The sequence below is a fragment of the Salmo trutta genome, chromosome 13, assembly GCF_901001165.1.
Source record: "Salmo trutta chromosome 13, fSalTru1.1, whole genome shotgun sequence".
NCBI classification, from domain to species: Eukaryota; Metazoa; Chordata; class Actinopteri; order Salmoniformes; family Salmonidae; genus Salmo; species Salmo trutta.
The window spans coordinates 67956554-67962553 of NC_042969.1; the positions used below are offsets into that span (position 1 = coordinate 67956554).

At 44.0% G+C, this 6000-nt stretch overlaps 1 long non-coding RNA gene across 1 annotated transcript; it reads left to right on the forward strand.

The window, feature by feature from the left end:
- The first annotated feature begins 3001 nt into the window (after positions 1-3001).
- Positions 3002-3384, forward strand: LOC115204940 (uncharacterized). Its single transcript, XR_003880533.1, has 2 exons — positions 3002-3078; positions 3170-3384. It is a non-coding gene; the product is annotated as an uncharacterized LOC115204940 (long non-coding RNA).
- Positions 3385-6000: the final 2616 nt, after the last annotated feature.

Consider the following 6000-nt stretch of genomic DNA (forward strand, 5'->3'; position numbering starts at 1 on the left):
TGATGTAAGTTTTCTGTATCTGGTTTGCGTGATGAGGCTGGTTACCTGGGGCGGAATTCGACATCCAAGCCTGGACTGACCAGCTCGAACAGATCTTGTGTCTTTGGCTGAGCATGATCAGGTTTGTACAGAAACACTGGTCATGTGAACCATGACGTACTGGTGAGATGGGAAGTGGGAACAGACCTTGAGGTATGGTCAATGGGATTGTGTTCTGTAGGTACGTAAGTGCCACTGCTCCGGCCATGTTGATGGTCAGATGTGTTGGACTCTGTTGTGCACATACAGATAGCGTTTAGTCTCATTGTATATGTACCTGAGGATTACTTTGCTGTTACAGTATAAGTTGATGGTGTCTGGTTTGAGGTCTATTTCATCTAGGATGAGCTCTGCCATTTCTACTGCCAACACTGGTCCACATAGTTTGAGCCAGGGTATAGTAGGATCAGACTGAGGGATTAGCCTGGCTTTCTCTAGAATGAAGCCCACATCTTGGAAGTATCTAAAAACACACATACGTAGCTCTGTGTGTTTTGTATTTGAGAGGGAGTTTGTAGTGTAGGTGCGTGGGATATGAAGCTGCTTCAGATCCTGTAGTGAGTCCCTCCATGCTTCCCATTCTTTCAGCTTTTCTTCAGAGAGTGGTGAATCCCAATCGCAAGTGTCTGAGGAGAGTTCCCTGTATGGTTACCGGAGCTACCAGGCTGAGAGGGTCGAAGAGGCTATTTACTGTTGACAGGACTCAACGACGAGTGAATGGTATGTCATTGACTGATGCTCTGAAGGTAAAGGGGTCCTTGGTTATTTTCCAGCATAATTCAAGACTGTGTTGCATGGGCGTGGTTTCTCCTCCGAGGCCTAGGTCTTTAATGCCTTCGGCATAATCTTCTGGGGGGAAATGCTTCCATCATGGTTGCACTGTTCACTGCGAACTTGCGCAGTCGTATGTTTAACACTGCTTGCGATGTTTGTGTTCTCCGTAGCAAGTCGATGGCCTCTGTATCTGTGGGCAGAGACTTGAGCCCATCATCAACATAGAAGTCTCTCCACAAACTGTCGAGTGCCTGCCCCATGGTCCTGTTCACCTTCTTGTGCAGCTCGCCTGAGCCTGTATATGGCGACGGCAGTAGATGTGCTTTTGCCGAAGACATGAAATCTTCATCCTATACTCAATTATGTATATTGTGACGTTGTTTTCTCAGTACCAGAGGAATCTCAGGTACTTTCTGTTATCTTCTCTCACAATGAAAGAATTTAACATCTGCTGGATGTGTGCTGTTATTGCTACAGGTTCTTTCCTGAAGCGGTTGAGAACTCCCAGGAGGTTGTTGTTAAGGTCTGGGCCTGTGAGCAGCACATTGTTGAGGGAGAGACTGTGTACTGGAGTCAAAAACCACCCTGATCTGGCTTGGCTTTTGTGGATGGTAGACCCCAAAGTTTGGCAGGAACCAACACTCGTCTCCATCATTCAGTCAGATAGCCAAGATAGCTAAGTGATCATTTTCCGGTTCGGTGTAAGTTCAATATGGATGTGTGTATGCAGAATAGAGGCAATAACATGAGGTGGTGCTTTGAGAAAGCTAACTGGAAGATGGGCGGGACAAAAGTTATCAATGGAAGGGTCTGTGGATGAGTGCGCTGAGGCAGTAACATCTGTAATTATAACAGCTGCAGATGTGATCGTTCCAGTGGGTTTGGGGGGAAGAAGACGGCGGGTGGTGCCCTGGTGGACAGATGAGTGCTCAAAGGTGGTGGAGGAAAGGGATATAGCTCCACGGGTACTTAAGAATGGATTGACAGAAACGGAGTATCAAAGAAAGAGAGCAATGGCGAGAAGAACGATTAACAAAAAGAAAAAGGAGAAATAGACACACCTGTAACAAGGTTGAAATAGACCCTGATTTTCAATCACAGCTTTCATGTGTCTTAGCATGCTCTCCACCAGTCTTTCACATTGATGTTGGGTGACTTCATGCCACTCCTGGTGCAAAAATTCAAGCAGCTCGGCTTTGTTTCACGGCTTGTGACCATCCATCTTCCTCTTGATCACATTCCAGAGGTTTTCAATCGGGTTCAGGTCTGGAGATTGGGCTGGCTGAAGCACCCCCAGATCATCACCGATCCTCCACCAAATTTCACAGTGGATGCGAGACATGGAGAGGCCTACAAGCCACAGTGTCTCGCACCCACTGTGAAATTTGGTGGAGGATCGGTGAAGATCTGGGGATGCTTTAGCAAGGCTGGAATCGGGCAGATTTGTCTTTGTGAAAGACGCATGAATCAAGCCACGTACAAGGTTATCCTGGAAGAAAACTTGCTTCCTTCTGCTCTGACAATGTTCCCCAACTCTGAGGATTGTTTTTTCCAGCAGGACAATGCTCCATGCCACACAGCCAGGTCAATCAAGGTGGGGCTGGAGGACCACCAGATCAGTGGTCTCTTAGCTCTGGATTTTTTTTATGTAGGCATGATCATGCAGCATCCAGCCAAAGAGTTGTTAAACTTTGATGGAGGTATGTATTGTGATCCATGCTGCACTCAGTGTTTTCACTTTTAAAATGATATCTAATGCATGTTAGGATGAAAACCATATTGTTTTATAATCGTTATCGATGTTGACACATTATATGACAGTGTTACAGAGTTGTGTCATGTATTTATCATTTTATGGACATTTATCAAATTTGCACGTTACGTTATTCTAAAGACTAGCTAACATTCGCCTTGTACTTTCTTTGCTAATGAGGCTAGTCACCTCGAAGTGTAAATGTATTTTTATTTTATGTTTCATGTCACTCAGATTGCATGGTGGGTTTGCAGTTGTGCTGAAGTTTACACAGTGTTGTGTATGTCACATCTGCGCCCACTACGCCCTCTGGTGTTCATCCAGTGTCTTCCTAACCTTCAGTTCTCCCCCTGTATACGCTCTCTTTCTCCCTTGGTGTGATTGTGTGGTTGGAGACAGGTGTGCTGGAGTCAGAGCAGATCCCTACCAGCTGCAAATTATCCCATAAATCAAGACCTCTACATATACTCATCCCTGCCACCGCCACTCTGCCAGATTGTAATCGCTGCTCAGTCAGTATCACTCTAGCCTTTTGTCTATTCTCAAGATCCTGTTGCTCTGCTCGGTTTCCTGCCTTACACCATTTTTGTCTTCTCCTTGCAGTTACCGCTCTGTCTCCTGTTCCACATCTCACCACCAACCACCTTGCTCTGGATATCACTCACCACCATGACCTTGGATTCTCCTCGGGACCTGTTCCCCTGTTCTACTCAGCCAACTCTAACGTCTCTACACTCCTGGTTTTTGCTACTTATCTGAGCTACCCCGGTTCTGCACTCCCCATTTCTTTGTGTTCAATAAACCTTTTTGTGCATTCATCCCGGCTTCCTCTTCTGAGTCCGCTCTTGGGTTCCCCCCCTTCGCTCATCGTAACAGTGTATGTATTCACAGGTATGTGCTCCCAAATTATTTGGAATGATATGTTACTGTACACGTGTAGCCCATGTGCTGTGGTGATTTGTTATGGCCATCAGACGGAGTCATTATAAGTTGAGCGCTCCTCTGAAGTCATGTTATAAAATGTATATTTATACATTTAACTTTTCAGAAATTATTACAGATCTGCCAGCCAAAGAGTTGTTAAACTTTGATGGCGATTGCATGGTGGGTTTGCAGTTGTGCTGAAGTTTAGTGTATGTATTCACAGAATAAATTGTGAAAGAGAACAGCACTGTCCTTCGTCGATGAGCCATTACACACTATAGTACACAAGTCAATCGGGGAGCTCTGCTTGGGGCAGTCCCAGCAGTTGTCTTATACGACTATACACGGACAAGTTATATTTGCTTAATTAATCAATACCATTTTATTTCATTCATGTGACCGACCAATACTGGTTCATAACATGTACCTCAAAAGGCTACTTCTCTCTAAGCTGAGACCTTGAAACTGAGCTCTTTCGTTCTCAGAACAAGGTCTGGGCGTACTACCAAATTGCAGCTACTGATCGTGAGGATTTGTTCAGTCAGCCACTTGCATGAACAGAGATTGGTTTTTAGAACAGGTTGGCAGCTCATTAGTTTCACCATCCTCTGGAGGAGCAGAGAACATGATAGCTGCTTAAATTTTATCAGCCAGAGAGGCACTGAACTTATTTTTCTAGCATTAACTTCTCATTTGTGGTAATGACAGATTGGTATTTCAATGCATTATTAGTCTAAATTACTATACATTTTGCAGTGTGCAGACCTCCACAATCAACCTGTTACCCCAAATAAAAATGTTTAGATAAACCTAAATCAATTACGGACATGGTTGACACCAAATGGGCTTATACTCCCCTATCATCTTGGCAATCTCACTGCAGAGTTACCGGTCAGGGAGTCAGAGGGATAACTCTTAGGGAGAAATCCTGACCATCCAGCAGACCCAATATGGTGAGATTTATTGAAGCAAGACAAAAACAAAGATAAGAAAAAACAGCAATACACATATCACTCGAGGTGGGGAAAACTCCAATTCATTTGGAGGAACTGCCATCCATTACCAACATCTCTTATTTCCTTTATCAGACAGGCATGTGAATAAAATACATTTGCATAGTTACCAAAGGGCCCCAGGGGACTGGGAGTTCCCCCTTTGGACACATGACTCACATCGTGATCCGTGCGTCCAAAAAAAACAGCAACACTGCCTGTTAAATCAAAATGCCAAATTAGAATAGAAAATCTAATTCTCTTAACTCCATAAGTAAATAATTGTATCCCATAAGGTAATGGTAAAAATAGACTAGCAACAGCTCTCTCTCTCTCTCCTTCTCGTGGTCCGAATCACACACAGGATTATTGCTAAATTATAAACTTTTATTATTTGTTTTTTTTAAAACGATGTCTCTTGTCTTTCTAGTGAGGCTAATGAGGTCAGAGGTCAGTCTGGCCTATTAAGTGGGTGTTTGTTTTCCTGTACCTCAGACATTATTTAAAGATATTTCAAACATTTTGTGTCTCAGGTTTACATTGGGTTTTTCAGTACATTTCTTCTATTCAAGAGCATTTACGTGTGCAACAAACTCGGGCAATAGAAACCTTCATTTGTGTACAGCATCCTTCTAACCTGTGAAAATCCCACTAAAACCAAATGAAAGACCCCACACTTCTACATCAGAGTATTAACCACCAACAAATATTCATTAACAGGTGGGTTGTGTATGGGTGCTGGCGTGTGTGTAAGAATCTGTATTTATTTTCTTAGTCAACCTTGTGTTCTGTTTTGTTGTTCTTGAACGTAGCCATTTTTGTTAATTGATTTCACCTGTGTTAGTTACTCACCTGGTCTCATTAGCTCCTTATTTAGTTCAGTTCATTCTGGTTGTGCCTTTGTGAGGTATTGTTTGTTTTGACTCTACTAAGCCTTCTCCTAGCTCGTTTGTGAGAACCAGTTATAGCTTTCAGTCCTAGTTTTGTTTCACCTGCCTGTTTGCCTACCTGCGTATGACCATTGCCTGCCTGTGACCACGATTCCTGCCTTCTGCGAATGCGACATAAACACCTGCCGAGCTCTGCATGTGAATCTACACCTTTTTTCCCCTGAGTATTCAAAATACTTCACCTAAAAACGGAATCGATTCAGCGGAGCTACAGTGGCGCCTAACCCAGCAAGAGGAGCGTATGGAGGAAATCTGCCATCTTCTCCGGCGGCCTATCCCTACTCTTCTGATGCCAGGTATTGTAACCCATAGCCCTCCTTCATTCATATCCATGCCTGGAAAATATGATGGTTCACCTGGGAAATGTCATGGATTTCTGATGCACTGCAGCAAATGCATTGTGCACAACCCCACTAACTTCACCACCGACAAGAGCAGGGTGGATTTTGTTGTCTCTACTCACAAGCAAAGCCCTGGATTGGGCCAATGCCATATGGACTGCCAACAGCACAAAACTCGGATCCGAGACCTATTTCCACACTCTCTTCAAAGAGGTATTCGATCACTC